At 47.5% G+C, this 17441-nt stretch overlaps 1 protein-coding gene across 13 annotated transcripts in view; it reads right to left on the reverse strand.

The window, feature by feature from the left end:
* The window catches only part of PKNOX2 (PBX/knotted 1 homeobox 2), a 269249-nt gene that overhangs the window by 103474 nt on the left and 148334 nt on the right, over positions 1-17441 (reverse strand). The window contains exon 1 of one of the 13 annotated variants that reach the window (XM_077112541.1): positions 8434-9671. The exons of the other annotated variants lie outside the window; for them this stretch is intronic. The gene's annotated coding sequence lies outside the window, so the exon portion shown is untranslated. Of the gene's footprint in view, positions 1-8433; positions 9672-17441 lie in introns of those variants that run through there. 13 annotated transcript variants of the gene reach the window in all.

Below are 17441 nucleotides of genomic sequence, written 5' to 3' on the forward strand. Positions count from 1 at the left end.
ACACATATGTGCACATAGCACACACACTCACACGCTCTCCCTGCCTTCAAGGTGCTTGCGTCCAGTGGGGAAGCTAGAGGCAAGGAAAGCCCTGTAACGTGCAGTGTGTCTGTAGGATGCTACTTCTGGCTGTTGTCCTCACCACGCCATCCTCGGCCTCTTCCCTCTTCTGCCCAAGAAGCCAGTGGCAGTGGCTGGGGACCTGGAAGGAGGAAGCTCTGCCTGCCTGCCTGCATGTCCCCCAACCTCTGCCTCAATCCTTTCTGGCCATAAGAGCCCCTCCTAATGTCTTGTTGCAGCCACAGGCTTTTTGTCTTCCCGCTCTGCCCACCCCTGCTGCTAAGACCGCATCCAGGAGCTGGAGCTCTGCAGAGAGGAACTGCACCAGTTTTGGAGAAGAGAAGCTAGCTCACACCCTACTCAGGGATTAATAAAATAGACATTTCAGAGAGGAAAGGAGGTCAGAGGTGACACCAGTGTGCCACCACACAAAGCCCTGCTTCAGGGCTGCAATAGGCACTGAGGGCTCTTTTTCCAGAACTAACAACCTACAACCTCGTGCCACCTGTCTCTCAACAGCCTGGAGAAAGCTCCGAGGCAGAAACACAGTCTGTAATCTCCTTCCCATCACTGCTAGCTATTCCTTCCAGCACAGGGAGGGCAATTCATATGACAGAAAGCATGGAGGAGAATGAAAGGCAGCAGGGGATTGGCAGGAAGAGAATGCCGAGGGTCATGGCCATCCTCCTGCCTCCCAGCCCACCTCTGCAAGCTGCACCCTCCCTCCCCCATTCTTGCCTCCCTTGCTCTGGTGCCCTCCTTTAGACCCTGGGTGGAGAGACTCCAGTATCATGTTTTGTTGGCACACAAAGTCTACCCCCTGTAGAGGCTGACGGGCAGCTTGCAACACCACTGCCTCCTCCCAAGGCTGGACTTGAGCTGGACTTCAGAGCCATGAGAGAAATGAGGCTGATCTCAAAGAGAGACCAGATGACAATCCACCAGGAAAAGTGGGGCTCACTGGAAGGCTTGCAGAGTCTAAACAGGTAGAATCCCAATTGCTTAGCCTTCCTTTCTTATCCTTGATTATGAACCTGAACCAAACTCTCTTACCTCCTCTCCTGCCACTTTTGAATCTGAGCCTTGTTTGCCAAGGGGGCTACTAGCACTTTTTCAGATGAAGAAGATAGCAGTAAAGGGCTGAGCTTCTGGAATCTCTGCCCAGAGGTCCAGATCAGAGGCCTGACCTCTGCATTTTGGGGAAACTTGCCATGGCCTGGTAGCTACCCCAGCAGCCAAAAATGCCAAGACTTTTGTCAGAGTGACCTAAGAACCTTGACTGGAGCACACCAGAAGGCCTAGTACAGGGATGGAAGGGCACTTTACCCACAGGGCCCTAATGTATTTTCATAATGGCGAACTTTTGTAGCCATCTCTAGGCTGTCCAACTGGGATGGACAAGCCAAGGATAAAGGGCAACTAGTAGCAGCTCTTCCATAAGCACACTAGATGACTTGGTTCAAAATCCCTCACCTCTTTGAATAATTCTGTTTCCTTCTCCTGCTTCTCATCATCGTTAGCATCCATTTTCATCACTGTCATCTGTAAACACGAGGCTGGACCAGTTGGGTCTCAGGTCCCTTCCAGCCCCAGGACAGTCTCTGATTCCATCTTTGGAATCCTTTTGATCAGCTATTGAACTCAATTGTCATACCAGAGAAGCCTTGAATTTCTTCAGAGCCATGAGAGAAATGAGACTGATCTCAAAGAGAGACCAGATGACAATCCACCAGGAGAAGTGGGGCTCACTGGAAGCTAAAATAATTTACTAACTTGTTTATATCGTCTCTCCCCTGCCTGAAAATCTGTAATGGCTTGCAGAGCCTAAACAGATAGAATCCCAATTGCTTAGCCTTCCTTTCTTATCCTTGATTATGAACCTGAACCAAACTCTCTTACCTCCTCTCCTGCCACTTTTGAATCTGAGCCATTTCTGCAGCCACCCCAGGCTCCTACTGTCTCCCAGAGAAGTATACACTATGTGGGAGCCCTGCTACTCCCTGCTCAGGTGTACCCTTCCAGAATGCCTTGAGCTCCCGGCTCTCCTCTTCCTTTTCCAAGTCCTATCCGGCCTTCAAGCCTTACCTTTTCTCTGATTGCCTGAAGCTGAATGAACTCAGTGGCTTAAAAGGACCGAAACTTATTGCCTGTCAGTACTGCAGGCTAAAAGTCTGAAATCAAGATGGCGGCGAGACTGTGCTCCCTCTGTCATCTCTAGGGAAGAATCTCTCCACCCTTCTCTCCTAGCTTCAGGTGGTTGCTAGCAGACCTTGGCTTGTAGATGCATCACTCCAATCTTTGGCTCCATCTATCCTCTCTATGTCTGTGAATCTGGTTTCTTTATTCTCATAAGGAAACAGTCATACCAGATTAGGGCCCACCCTAAACAATATGAACCCATCTTAACCAATTACATATGCAAAGACCCTACTTCCAAATGGGGTCACTGGGGGTTAGCACTTAAAAATGTATTTTTTTCGGGGGTGGGCACAATTCAGCCTACAACACCCCCAGCCCTATCACTGTCCCTCAATGGCCCTTAATCTTTAGCAACCTTCTGCTTTCTGTGTTACCTAAATCACCTCAATGGTATCATAAAGCTTGGAGGATAAGAATTGTGTCTTTTATTTGTCTTTTGTCTTCCATACACACCTAGGTTAGTACTCTACCCACATAGACAATAGAAAATATTGCCCTTGCTACACGAAATGGCTTGCTACCCATTGATACTAAACCATCGATTGACGTGTAATCAGTTCAGTTGAGAGTTTACTTATGCAGTTATCATTTGTTGTTGAAGGCATCATAATCCCTAAATTCCAATGTGCCCCTGGATTGAGAGCTCTTTAACCAAACTATAGATTATTCCCTATGCCTCCTATTTTGGTATTCATAAGTGAACGGGGAAGAGATGGGATCGTGGAAGGGAAAAGGCTGAAGACAGACAAACTCAGATTCAAATCCCAGCTCTCCCTCTTGCTGCCTGTGGAACCATGATATCACCTCCCAACGTCTCTACTAGGATTTTGTGATATTGTGTAACACGTGATGTGCTTAGTAGTTAGTCAAGTGCTCAGACTTTAATGAATGGTGATGTTGTTGTTAATGGTAATGACATCGACAGCAGTTTGTTGCGATCTGGTTCAGGAAAATCCTGTTCGTCCTGAAAAATTCAGCTCAGCAAAGTTTTCTCTGAAAGCCAGTCTACCCACACAGGTTTAATTGCTCGTTCCTTTCTCCATTCCTAATAACTTGGGCCATATCTCTTATAAGAACGGAGCTCAAACTTCTCAGGCCCTTCTCCAGCTGTATCTTGACTAATTACTTCAATCTGCTCTTGCACACGTCCCACGTCCCTCCCTTGGGCTCTGAGCTTCCCAAGGGTATGTACTTTGCCTTTCTCACCTTTGGACTCTCAGATCTGATCCAGCAATTTGTGTTTATGAAATGAGAGAACGAAAGGATGAGTAGGAAGGCCAAAAGCAGATATGGGCAGAGTTTGACCAGACACAAATTTTCTGTTGGGAGAAATGGGCCTTGGGGAGACCCTGGTACCTGGGAATGCATCATGGAAAGCAAATGTGCCTCTTTTTCTTTTAATTAGAGAAGTTGTGAGTTTAGGGTACAATCGTGCATAAAATACGGGGTTCCCATATCCCACCCTGTTAGTCATACCTTGCATTGGTGTGGAACATTTGTTACAATTGCCTACCAATGTGGGAGAAGATGCTAATGTGCCTCTTAATGCAGCTGAGACCAGCCCAAGTCACTTAACTTGCCCAGAAGGATTTCCTGTCTTGGTCAAATCTTCAACCCCATTAGAAGCCCTTCAACCCTGTAAATCTCTGCAAAGTGCTGCCTGTCTCTACCCACTCCTTTGCCCTGGATTCCTTACTCTGTCCACTTCTACTACTCCCTCCCATTCCTCTCTCCAGAAGTCAGAGCCCGTAACCTCCGGCTGCCCAATGGCCCTGGATTCTGACATGGGCTTCCCAGCACCTCGTGGTCTCTCCAGAGCAGGAGGAAGCAAATGCATCTTGTTTCAATACAGTCATTTCATTCTTTCCCTGTTACCCAAAGCTGAGTGGGCTACATCGGCACAGCAGGAATTCATGCAGTCAATTCTCCCTCTTTTATGTCTTTTCCACTTTTTCCTCCTCTGCTCTCCACTGTAACACCTCCACTCGGCAAGAGCCTCTGATCAGTTTACCCCTTCCTCCGCTCGCTGCCATGAGAGCTGTCCTAGCAGCGTGCTATATTCTTGGCTCTGAGCCCCCTGAATTTGTGATTGTATACCAGCCCGTCTACCCCTCTAGATTATGTAGTCCTAAATTGGGTTTTAACATATATATAAATGGGGGGAAAAAACCCCTATGTATCTTGCCAGAGACTAGCAGTACTTTTTACATATCTGGTTTCAATAAGTACCTGTTCAATGAAGGAATAAATAAATTTATGCAGAGGGCATGCTGAGTGTATGGCATACAACAAGCTAATCTCCTTTGCATACAACTAAGCTGATCCGCTTTGTTACTTAAACCTTGCAACCACCCTATAGAAGTAGGTATTGTAAGTCCCATTTAGAAAAGGGGGAAACCGCAGTTAGAAAAATTAAGTGACTTGCCCAAAGTCACAGGCTAAAGGGTATCTTAGCTCACTAGGGTCACTACAAGAAACAAAGTACCACAGATGGAGTGGCTTAAAACAACAGAAATACATGGAAGCTGGAAGTCCAAAACTAAGGTGTTGGCAGAGCAGTGCTTCCTCTGGGGAAGAATCTGTTCCATGCCTCTCTCCTGGCTTCCCGGGGTGTGCTAGCAATCCTTGGGCTTCAATCTCTGCCTTCAGTTGTTACATGGTCAAAGGAGGCAGAGATTTATGTGTGTCCAGATCTCCTCTTCCCATAAGGACACCAGTCACATTGGATAAAGAGCCGACTGCAGTCCGGTTTGGCCTCATCTTAACTAACAACATCTTCAAAGACCTTACTTCCAAAGAAGATCACATTCCCAGGACTGGGGCTTAAGACTCGAACACGCCATCCTGGGGGGCACAATTCAACCCCCAATAAGGGGCAAAGCAAAAGAGCAGAGTCTGGGGTTTTATGGCAGCCTCTTCGGCAGCCAGAGTCGGCAGCCACCTGCTAGATCAGGGGCAGATGAGCGGGTGGTAGGAAAAGGCTGAGCTGCCTCCGCTCTGCCTCACTTGGGAAATAAACAGGAAGAATTCTTCTTCTCATCATTTGGTGAGTCGGTGACATTTCGTTTGACAAAGAATCTAGGAGAGATCTCTCCAGGGACCAGCTTGGGGACTGGGCTCTGATAATGCTGGTTTGTGGTGACAGGGTGGCAGGAACTGAGAGCCGGATGGCCTTTTCCATGGAGCAGTTCATGCAGGAAATGAGAAATAATGTTTTAAAAGATACCCGTATTGGTGTATACACAGTCGCAACGACACCAGCAACAGCCCGCACGTGCACGTGCCTGGACACATGCTAATACGACACATATGGAAAATCCCAGAGATGCTGTCACGGACACACCCGGGGCTTGTGTTCACGGTCGCAGCTACACACCATAAGAAACCAAGGATTCCAAATCAGATCGATACACAGCCCTGTGGTCACACCCACTCGCAAAACAGCCTGCTGGTGCTGACTTTTCTTTCTGTGCCTTCCAGGGGAAATTGCGATTTTCCCCACACATGTAAATTTCAGTCATTAAGGAACGCACAGGAAGCATGACATTGAGGAAATTAATCTTTCTGTGCCTCTCTGCCCTTCCCGCTCCCTCCCGCAATGATCACACTTAATGTAGAGATGCTGCCACCCCATGAGCTGCCGCCCGAGGGCCAGCTCCCCACTCAGGGAAGATTTACACCTTTCTCCTTGCAGGGGCCTCACTCATAATCCACTCCCGGAGGACAGTGAAGGAATGATAACAAGGAGGGAAAATGAAACGTCTCTAAAATTTTCATTCAAATGCCACTCACAAATGAACCTCAAAAATGGAAGGGGCGGAAAAAGGATTTTATTTCAATTGCTCCCTCCCTGGGCTGTCCGTGATGGCCTGGGGTTCACCAGGACGTCAGACAGTCAGGAGTTTCCCTCTCCCTGCAGTGCTTGTGACCTGGGCTCAGGGCAGAGATTGGAGTCCTTCTCTCAAGGGATCAGAGAGGTTGCCAAGAATCCTGGCTACTAGCTATGAAGCACCTGAATTAGCTTGCCACTTAGCTGTGGGCACAACGCCTCCCTGGGCTTCAGCTTCTGCCTCCAAAAAACGAGATGGGTAGAACGGGAGTCCACGTGTGTACCAGGACTGGCCTCCCTCAGCCCCAGACTTAGTAAGACTTTACCCCTCTGTTGCCACAAGATGGTTTATCATCTCAGGGCACCCATTAGCTTTTTTAAAAATTACGGTTGTGGTGACATGCATCTAAAGCAAAATTTACCGTTTTAACCATTTGAGAGTTGACAATTCGGCGGCATCAATTCCATTCACAATATTGTGTATCCATCACCAAAATGTGTTTTTTACCCCAAACAGACACTCTGTACCCATTGAGAAATAACCCTCCATCCCCTCCCCGCCAGCACCCTGGAACCTCTATTCTACATTCTGTCTCTATGTATTTGTTTATTCTACATATTATGTATAAGTGGAATCAGACAATATTTGCCCTTTTGTAACCGGCTTATTTCACTGAACATAATGTTTTAAAGGTTTATTCAGTGTAGCCTGAACCAGGGTTTCATTCCTTTTAATGGTTGAATAGTACTCCATTGTATGTATATCCGTTAACTTTTTGTTTGCATTTCAGAGTAACTTTATGGAGATGGTTGTGCTGAAATTCATATACCCAGTTTACAGATTAGACAAACAAAATTGGGACTCAAGTGTCTTGGACAAGGTTGCAAAAAAAAGAAGAAGAAGAAGAAGAAGAATCAGAATTGATTGAATTTGCAATTCAAGTTAAATTCAAATCTGCCCTGGACATCGCTCCTTATTTAAAGAAGAAGCAAGAACAACAGAACCCAAAATAGCACGTATTACAGGCCTTGGGGTTTGGTTTGGAAAATAGATTTTTTTTTCCATTGCCTAGGTTAGGACTTGGGAAATAACCATCATTTCAAAGTTCCTGCTAGCTTTTTTCATAAAGGCCCAGGGCAAAGGGCTCTTTTGTTTAGGAGAAAGCTTTAACCTATCATTTGGCTATTAAAGGAGAGCTGGGGTGAGGGGGCCCTAGTCTGGGAGGGAAAAGATTAAAGACAAGGGAATTAAATTGCTATTCACTCATTCAGTTCATGTTTATTGAGTGCCTGCCACGTGCAGGGAAAAAAGAGAAAAATCCCAGCATTCACGGAGCTTGCATTCTGGGTGGGGGTGGGACCTGCAGTCAGAGAAGAATGCAATATATAAAACTAAATACACAGAGCCTTAGATAGCAATGTAGGCAACTGAGAACACCTTGGAGGAAGAGGGATGGAGTATTAAGAATGTAAAACTCCTGCACCAACTGTCTGGGGCAACTTGGCTGGGGGCTCCGAGGTGGAGATGATAATCAGGGAAAGAAGGACTTGTTGGGAAAAAAGGTGGCAGACCAGGTCAGGAGAAAATGGACAAGGAGAAATTCCTTCTAGTGGGGAGAGGATGGATTTTGAGAAGTTACCCGGCAAATAAAGTTTGATACAGTTTCCTGCTCTGGGCCTTGCTATGATATGATCCCCTCAGTATCTCACGACTAGGAGACTGAGTAATTCACCCAGGGCTCAAAGTGTACGGGGCGCCCCCAAACTCAGGAAACAGCATGGAAGCAGCAACAGCACCCCGCTGAGCCAGAGCACAGCCTGAAGCAAAAGGGAAGTCAGCAATACCAATCCTGTCTTTACTGAAAATGTTGCTATTTATTCATTATGATTTATTGGCATTAATTTGGATTTTTAAAAATATTGTGTTAAAATATTATTTATCCTGATTTTTTTTTAGCACCCTCTCAATTTTCGTGAGTACCTCCCTTGACCGGAATCCCGAACTACCCCCTATCTTCAGTAAAAATGTTCATATGAACAGCTCTGGGCTCTGAGTGACAGAGAAGGGGGTTGCGTCCAGGGCTGGGGACACGTGGGAAGGGCGGGAAGGAGGCTCCGCATGCAGGACAGAAAGGGAGCGGGACTCGCGGCCGAAGCAGACCTGGGGGACCTGGAAGCAAGGCTTGACCAGGACAACCTAAACATCCATTCTTTCCTGGAGTCTTTGGAAACCTGGAGGAAGACACTGGACTTTCTGCAGTGTAAGAAAGAATCATGAGTTGTTCTATTGGGATGTTGAAGGGAGAGGTAGCCCCAGCAGTCCAGAGGAGTTGAGGGGCACTTACGTCACAGCAGCAGAGGCGAGGAGCAGGTCATCATTAGCGCCTTAATTCTGCGGAAGAGGAAAAGGACAGGCACGGGTCCCTGTGTCTGCCCAAGAGAGTATGAGGCCTCCCAGCACCCTCAAAATGTCAAAGAGGGAATGGGAGAGGAGTGTAGAATGAAAGAGAAGATTCCAGGAGGATGAGGCCAATGCTAAACCTTATTCTTAAAAATCAGTTGAGGCTTCAGCTCAGGTGTTTGAGAGCTTTCATGATATGGCTCCTTCCTAGCTTCCAGGCTTATCTCCATGGTGCTCCTTTAAGTTACTCCACGTTAGAGGTTGGCAAACTCCACCCACCTCAGCTGCCTGTTTTAAGTTTTATTGGAGCACAGACACACCCATTCGCTGTCTATCGTCTGTGCTGCTTTGCCACTGTAAGGTCAGAGTTGAATAATTGCAACAGGGACCATATGACCCATAAAACCTAAAATATTTACTGTCTGGCCCTTTCCATCAAAAGCTTAGTCTAGGCTATGGCTGAACCATACTCATGCTTTCCTCTACAGACTCTAGTCAGGCAGTCCATGGGGCCTTTGCTTGTTCTACTCAGCTAGACTGGATGCCCTTTCCCCTGAAATACACCTCACTCTTCAGGGACTCCGCTTAAACATTATTTATTCTGTGGCATCTCTGTGAATACCTACAAAGTATTGCTTATGCCTTGGTGCATGGTTGGGTGACCACATAATCTATCATCCAAACTGGAACCATTTTGAAGAGGGAGAGAGAGTCCGATTCATAACTATAGGCTCCAACTGAGGGCGTCCCAGGCAAACCAGATCATCTGGTCACCCTCCTCCTTGTGTTTATTTCACTCTGCCTCCTCTGGGTTAATTGCTTGCACATCTAGCTCCCCCAGTAGGCATCGTGTTTAAGGGCAAGGACAGTGTTTTATGTGTCTGGCCCTCAGAATACCCTTGCACATTGGGGATGATCAATTAATATTGGTTGAAATGATAGAAGGAAAGACACTGGGCCCAAACCAGACAAAAAGCAGTTTCTTTTAGAGTAGCAAGCTGGAATCATCAAGGACAGAGGAGCCATTAGCTAAATGGAGAGAAAGTTCGTGCAACCAATGGAGATTGCGCAATCTTATTTGTGCTGTTGTGCATGCACGCCAGGCACAACAGGCCATTGGAGTGCTTGGCACACCCCAGGTGAGCTGACCTTTCTGATTCCCTGCCTCCCCTGCCATCCACCACCTTCTCCATTATCTACCTCCCAGCTCAACCAATGCATCTCTCAGCTGCTGCTCTCCCCATTCACATTTGGCCTCAGGAAGGCTTGGGCACCATCTCCTATCCCAGGGACCCACAGACATCAAGGTACTGAGGGGCTTGTTTTTCAAAGAGGTCATGACCCCCTGAGCTCTCCTGTGCTAGAAAAGGAGGGGCGCCCTCTCCAAGGATGAAAGTTTATTTCTGCAGTTCTGAGTTGAGGCTGAACACTTCTCCCATGTATAACTGCCTGATTAGTATTTAGATGTACATCTCCCTTCATAAAGCTCCAGAATATTCCTTAGACCTCTGCTCACCAAAGGTGGATATAGAAAATAGCAAGGGAATAAGATGACCTATTTAGCAAGGGAATAAGATGACCTATTTAGCATTCTTGACACCCTCTATCTGCTCTCCACTAAACAGCTTTTTGAAGTGCAAATCTCATGCTAGCGTACTCACACAACTTCCTTATTTCAAGCTCATTAATGGCTTCTCATTCCTCTCGAGACCAAGGTCCTTACCGTGTCTAAAAGGCCTCCTCTAGCTTGCTCTTTGTCCTCCAGCCACCCAAGCATTGGGCTCCTCGAACAAGCTATGCTTCTTCCCACCACAGGACCTTTGCACAAGCTATCCTATTCTACCTGAAAGGTGCTCTTTCCTCATCCACTTTCAACTAGTAACACCTGCTTCTCTTTCACATCTCAGCTTGAGACACTTCCTCAGGAGAGCTACACTGACCTTTCAGGCCAGATAAGTCGCTTTTGTTATACTGCATTTTTAAGTCAAAATAACCATTTAATTCTCTTGGAATTATACACTCTTTTGTAATTATTTGATTAATGCTATTTTCTCCTCTAGACTTCATCTCCATCTGTCCGCAGACTTGTTTTGCTCACCTTGAATCCTTAACACCTAGCAAGACTCAAAAATATTAATTGAATGGTCATCCTTTCCAAACTGAGTCCGAAGATTGCAAGGCCACCTCTGACCTTTCCTCTATGCAGTAGATTACGGTGATTGGAAATAAGAGCTAGTGATTAAATTCCTCTTTGTGCTCCTCCTCCTCTTTTAGCTTTTTTTCCTTCTCACAAAGTGGTCTTTAGGGATCTAATTGCCCAGAAGGACACATAGTGGCATTTACAGAGGCCCAGGCCTTGATGGTGGGCCCATAGCCGAGACGGGCAGCAGAGGTGGACAGAACCTATCAGGGCAAATCGATAGCCACTAAATGGGCTGAGCCAAGGCCTAGCAGGCAGGAGAAATGCAGGTGTAGCAGGTCGTGTATCCTCCATGCCGCCTTCCCGCACTATCTGTTATGGGTGAAACTGTGGCCCCCAAGAGATGTGTTGAAGTCCTGACTCCCAGTACCTGTGAATGTGAGCTTATTTAGAAACAGGGTTTTTGCAGATATAATTGAGTTAAGGTCAGGCCCTACTAATGTCCACAGAAGAAAAGGAGGAGAGATACAGGGGCAGGAGGGCCATGTGCAGACAGAGGCAGAGAATGGACAAATGCATCCACGAGCCCAGGAACATCAACAGCCACCAGAACCTGGAAGAGGCAAGAAAGGACTTTCCTCTGCAGGTTTCAGGCACAGGTACAGCCCTACCAACACCTTGACTTTGGACTTGAGACCTCCAGAACGGTAAGACAATAAGCTTCTATTATTTAATCCACCCAGTTTGCAGTGCGTTGTTAGGGAAGCTCTGGAAAACTAAGATGCACCTTAAGGCTCAATGAGAATCCAGAGGAGCCTTTTCCACAACTTGGTCTCTTCATTCATTCATTCATTCACTCACTCGCTTGCTTTTTGCATTAGTAATCTTCTTGTGCATTGACACCTGTCCCTGACCACACTGTAATCTCCTGGAGGAAAGGGACTGTGTCTTCAGCATCTCTGAGTCCCCCATACGACCTGGCCTAAGCTCAGTCACATGGGGAATATTTATGCATTCCTGACCCTACATGGAGGGTATACAATTTGGGGCTAGCCAGGGAGCAGCCTCAAAGGCTTTCAACCCTGGGCAGGGGGAGCACCAGGGGGACCAGGGGACACAGCGGTCCCAGTTGGGCAGTAAGGGTCAGCTGTCAAGCCAAATGACCCAGCTCAGCTCACCCTGGGACTCAGAAGCTGCCAACCCCATGCACTGGCTCATCTGAAACACAGAGCAGGTTGCCTGGTCCTCACAGGTCTGAAGAAAGACACCCTCCGGCCCACTCCCGTCATTCACTCAGCCCATCCCACACCAGCGGGGTTCTGGGGCAGCCTGGCCTCCACACCCTGGGGAGGGGCTCTGCCGAGGGGCGGGAGAAGACAGAGCAGCTGCTCAGTGCTGGCCCCAGGCCACTCCCTGCAAAGAGAGGCCTCTGAGCTGGGGCAATAAATAATAGAAAGTCAAAGTGGCCTCCATGTGGAGACTCAGGCCTTGGGCAGGAGGGGCAGGAGGAGCGAGCAGGCCCACCAGGCTGGGAACAGGGATTAATAAGGCATCAATTTTAATGCAGGGAGAGGGTTTTTTTTTTCTGCTTCACAAACAGCAAAGTGAATGTTTGAGCATCCCGGCGGGGGGTTAATGAGGACTCTGATTAGTTATTCGGATTTCTCCACACTGCCTTGATCTGTCTACCAGAGAGAAGGGGAGGGAAGGGGGTGAGGAGGGGGGAGGGTCTCCGGGAGCGGTCCGGTGAGATGAACCGTCTGTCTCTAAGCAGTTTCAGCCAGAGGAAAACCACAGTCCTCTCCCGCCCTCCACCTACCCTACCCATCTCGAGAGCTGGAAGGGGCCTTGGAGAGGATTCCCTCCAACCCCGGATCTGGGAGAACAGGGAGGGATGTGCTGCCCAGCTCCATCAGTGACCCACTCAGGCTAGGACCCAGCTGAAAGTCCACCCTGCCCTGCCCAGGGCTCTCCGTCCAAAACTCCCTCCACACTCCCTTTTTCAACCCATAGCAAATCGTTTCCTTTCCCTTAGGGTACAGGGGGTGGAAAAGTCCCCAGAAGTGGGGGACCCAGGCAGGCAATCTCTGCCTCTGGCTTAGGCTGCTCTCCTCAGGGAAGAGAAGACCCTGGGAAGGGTGGGGTAGTAAGGTTTTCTGGGATGGCCCCCCCAAGAAGGGAGAGCCTTCCAGAGGCACAGCTGAGTGCATCTCTCCCAACTCCCGGAGAACCAGAGCGTCAAGCCTTCATTTCACCTCCCACTATCCAGGACTCCTGCAACAATGGCCTACCCTCTCCTACAGATCAGTGAGGGGCCAAATGAACGGGACGCCTGACACACAGGGCATAAAAGAGGGGTGAAGGCATGAGGAGCAGCAGCGCACTCCCAGGAGAAGTGGCCAGGCCATCTGGACCTGAGGTCGCATCACCCCCGCTATCACGGCGCAGATGGATTTCTGAGCAAGAGCTCCCCCCTCCTCTCCCCTCCCCTCCTGGGTCCCAGCCCATCTGCACACCAGCCCAGCCCCCAGACTAGATCAAAGCCGGACCCCCGGTGACATCTCAAGAAAGTAATGTCACAGGAAGGACACTGTCCCTCGGCCCTGAGAAGATGGTCCCAAGCGGCCTCTCCCGGGAGGTTTCCGAGGAGCTGCCCATCACATCAACCCCAAATCATTACATCCCACAGGACACCTGATGTCTTGCACATGCCCAGGGATTCTCAAACACGCTAGGGCGCAAGGTAGAGGGCTCCGGGCCTCAGTTATTCCCATTCATTTGGAATGATAACAGCTAATGCTTATCAAAAGTGTCCCATGCCACATGTGCATGCGGCTGCATTTTACAGAGAAGGACACCTGGCTGGGGCCAGCACTGTTTGCTAAAACGTTCCACTGTGATGGAAACGCTTGCTACTTGCACTAGCTGATACAATAGACACCAGTCCACGTGGCTATACCACACCTGAATTATGCTTTTGTGCAGCTAACTGGATTTTTAACTCAATTTAATTTAAAATTTAATGTATATGGACATGTGTAGCTAGTGGTTATCAAATGTTTCAGCCGAGACCTGGAGGGGTTGAGCAGTAGGCTCAAAATCACACAATATGGTGGATCGAGTTATGCGCCCCAGAAAAAAACCTGTTCTTAATCTTAATACCATCCCTAACAGTATGAACTCATAGTAAACAGGACCTTTCAAAGATATTATATTTAGTCAAGATATGGCCAAGTAGTAGCTAGAGGAAAGTACCTTAAATTGTTGAACTGTATGAACTATAATCTAATAGCCTTGATTCTCAAAGATGATAGAATAACTATAGGGCTTTTAAGGTGTGCCATGCGACTATGAAAACCTTGTGATCGAAACTCCCTTTACCCGGTATATGGACAGATGAGTAAGAGAAAAAGAAAAAAGAAAAAAAATGAATAGCAGTGGCAAAGAGGGGTAAGGTATGTATTGGGTGTTCTTTTCATTTTTATTCTTTTTTTGGAGTAATGAAAATGTTCAAAAATCGATTGTGATAATGAACACAAAGCTACAGGACGATACTATGAACCACTGATTGTACAGCTGAGATGATTATATTGCACGCATACATATAATGTATTTCAATAAATTAAAAAAAAAAAAGATGTAGTTAACTGAACCAGGGTGGATCTTAATCTTACTGAAGAAGGCTTTATAAAGAGAAAGCCATGGAGAGAGGCCAGAGGCCAACGTCAATGGAACCTGGAAGAGAAAGGGAAAACCACGTGATAGGAGGGCCAAGGAGCCCTAAGGATTGCCAGCTTCCTACCCCAGGAGGAAGCAAGCCTTTCAGCCTCCCAAACCGTGAGCCAATAAATTCCTGTTGTTAAGCCCACCTATTGCATATTATTTGTTATAGCAGCCTGGAAACTAAGACACACAGCTAGAAGAGGGCACGACCAGGATGCAAACCAGGTTTGTCTGGCTCTGTTTTGAGGAATTATCATCAGGTCGATGAAGAAACTAAGACTAGAGAAGGTAAAGAAAGAGTATGTAACCAACAAGTCTTTGGCACCCTCATGTCGCATTCCAGCACTGCGCTGGGTCTATGAGTATGCAAGGGACGCAGTGAGGGGTACAAAGATGAGATAGGCCCAGTCTGTGCCATCAAGGTGTTACCAATTCAGTTGAAAGGCAAAATAAATTCCACTCGGGACACCAGAGAGTTTGGATGCAAAGCTGAATGAGGCAGGATGTCACCTAGAGAGCCAATGACAACCTCCCACCCAACTCAATCATACTGTACTATGAACTCCATATCTCCACCCTGCCCGCCCCACCCCACATTTGTTTCTCCTAGGGTTCTCATTTTGGATGAAATCGCTTTCATCTTTGCAGATACTCAAACAATTAACCTGGAGAACACTCTCTTTTCCCTTATCCCCCTTTTCTCACCTTCTACTTTTGATGGCATGCTGATATTTCCTCCTAAAAGTACATTAAATACCCTCTCCTTCCCACCCCTGCTGTTTGTGCTCCTGTTGCCCTGCAGATAGTGTAACACACCAGCCTTTCACTTTGGCCCCAACCCCCTTCTGCAGCTTCTTCCCTGCCCCTCTCTGAAGCCTAGGAACTCTCAGGAACACAAGACACTTCCTCAGGCCACTGGGTTTTTGCATCTGGTGTCCTCCTCTCCTGGAATGCCCTTTCCTGCCTCATCTACTTGGGCAACTACACATTCCTGAAGATTCAGTTCCGGGTTCTTTTCCCCTGAATGCTTGGTCTGAGAACTCTTTCCACCCCCCTGGCAGATAGCAACTCCCGTCTCCATATACCCAATCCCCTGAGCACAACTTTGTCCCACCTCTTTCCTCATCAACTTGTAATTACTGACATGTATATCTCCCTGTCAGTTTGAGACTCTGGTGTCGGAGGCCGGGGTTTTGCCATCTCTGTACCCAGAGTCCTGCTGTAATGTGTGGCACACGGAGGGAAGGAGGAAGGAAGTGGACAGGTGGATCTATCTAAAGACCTCCAGCTTCCTCCCTCCTCCATGCACACACCACCTTTCTCTGCCTATGGAGGCTTGCAGGTAAAGATGCTTGCAGGTACAGGTGCAGCAAAGCTTTCCTGATTCACCACACCGCCTGCTCTTCTGAGGCACGGCAGTCTACTTCCCACAGAACCTGGCACTGAGCGTTAACTCTGACAGCCTGGAAGAGAGTCTCAAAAACAGCCTGTTTCAGCCTCAACCAAAATGGGCTTTGGTCTGTGTGCCAGTTTGAATCTGTGATGTACCCCAGAAAAGCCATGTCCTTTAATCCTCATTCAGTATTGCTGGGCAGAAATTGATTAGACTATCTCCTTGAAGATGTGACACACCCAATTGTGGGTATTAACATTTTGTTTTGTTTTGTTTTGTTTTGTATGGGCAGGCACCAGGAATCGAACCTGGGTTTCTGGCGTGGCAGGTGAGAACTCTGCCTGCTGAGCCACTGTGGCCTGTCCGGGTATTAACATTTGATTAGATGGAGATGTGATTCCACCCATTCTAGGAGGGTCTTGAATAGTTTAAAAGAGGAAGCATTTTGGAGAGATCTATGAGAGGAGAGAGCCACTAGAACCACGAGAGTCCATATATAGACCTTTGGAGATGAAGAAGGAATACATTCCTGGGGGAGCTTCATGAAACATGAAGCCTGGAGAGAAAGCTAGCAGACATTGCCATGTTCACCATGTGCTTTTCTAGTTGAGAGAGAAACCTGAATGTCATCAGCCTTTTTTGAGTGATGGTAACCACTTGGTGGTGCCTTAATTCGAACATTTTTATGGACTTGCTGTAATTAGGGCATTTTCACGGCCTTAGAACTGTAAACATGCAGCTTAATAAATGCCCCCTTTTAAAAGCCGTTCTGTTCCTGGTACATCGCATTCTGGCAGCTAGCAAACTAGAACAGTCTGTGACCTCCAAACTTGCCAACCTTCCCGAGGTTTTCCCCATTGCCTCAGCCTTCCCAATCCTGGCCTGCCCATCTCCCCATTTCCCTCCACAAGGCACTCCGCTGGCAGAGAGCATCAGGCACTGCCTCAAGGAGACCTCACTTCCATCACCTACGCCCAGGGCCTCAACCCAATGGACAGAGCCGTCCCTGTCTACTTCTTCCTTATCAGCAGGTAGCACTGGACCATTACTTCTTCCTTATCAGCAGGTAGCACTGGACCATTCACAGTGTAGTCCTCCCTATGTTCTCTTTTGATCCTCATGACTCTCATACATGAGGAAGAAAGCTAGGCACTGTTTCCCCCATTTTGCAGATGAAGAAATAGAGGCTCAGAGAAAGTATCTGTCCAAGGTTACATCCAAATTTCTGGAACTTAGATTCAAATTCAGATCTTTTAATTCCAAGTTCAATTTCCTGGCAGGATGGTTACATTAAAAATAAATGTAATTTATTTTTATATTACAAATATGGCTGGCCATACATAGTTCCATCTGCTGGTCCCAAGTCACATGTATACACTCTTGTTTCTTTGTCTTTGTGCCCATCATAAGAATTTACAGCCTCCTCTGCATCTCTGACTTTGATGCTACCCAGCTTTTCGTGACCAATTCCTATGCTACCTCCTTAAGGGCCAGTCTTGGATCTTCTCAAGCAAAAATGGTCTCTCCTTCCTTTGGGTTCTCACAGAACTTTGTCTGTACCAGCGCCATCAGCTTTGTCTCATTCTACCTAGGGCTAGAGTAATTTGTGTATCTGTCTCCTCCATGACGTCTAAGGCAGGAACAATTGTTGATCATCTTTGTATAAACCACAGCATTGAGTACTGTGCCTTGGGCA

This window comes from Tamandua tetradactyla, chromosome 8, assembly GCF_023851605.1.
Source record: "Tamandua tetradactyla isolate mTamTet1 chromosome 8, mTamTet1.pri, whole genome shotgun sequence".
Lineage (NCBI taxonomy): Eukaryota > Metazoa > Chordata > Mammalia > Pilosa > Myrmecophagidae > Tamandua > Tamandua tetradactyla.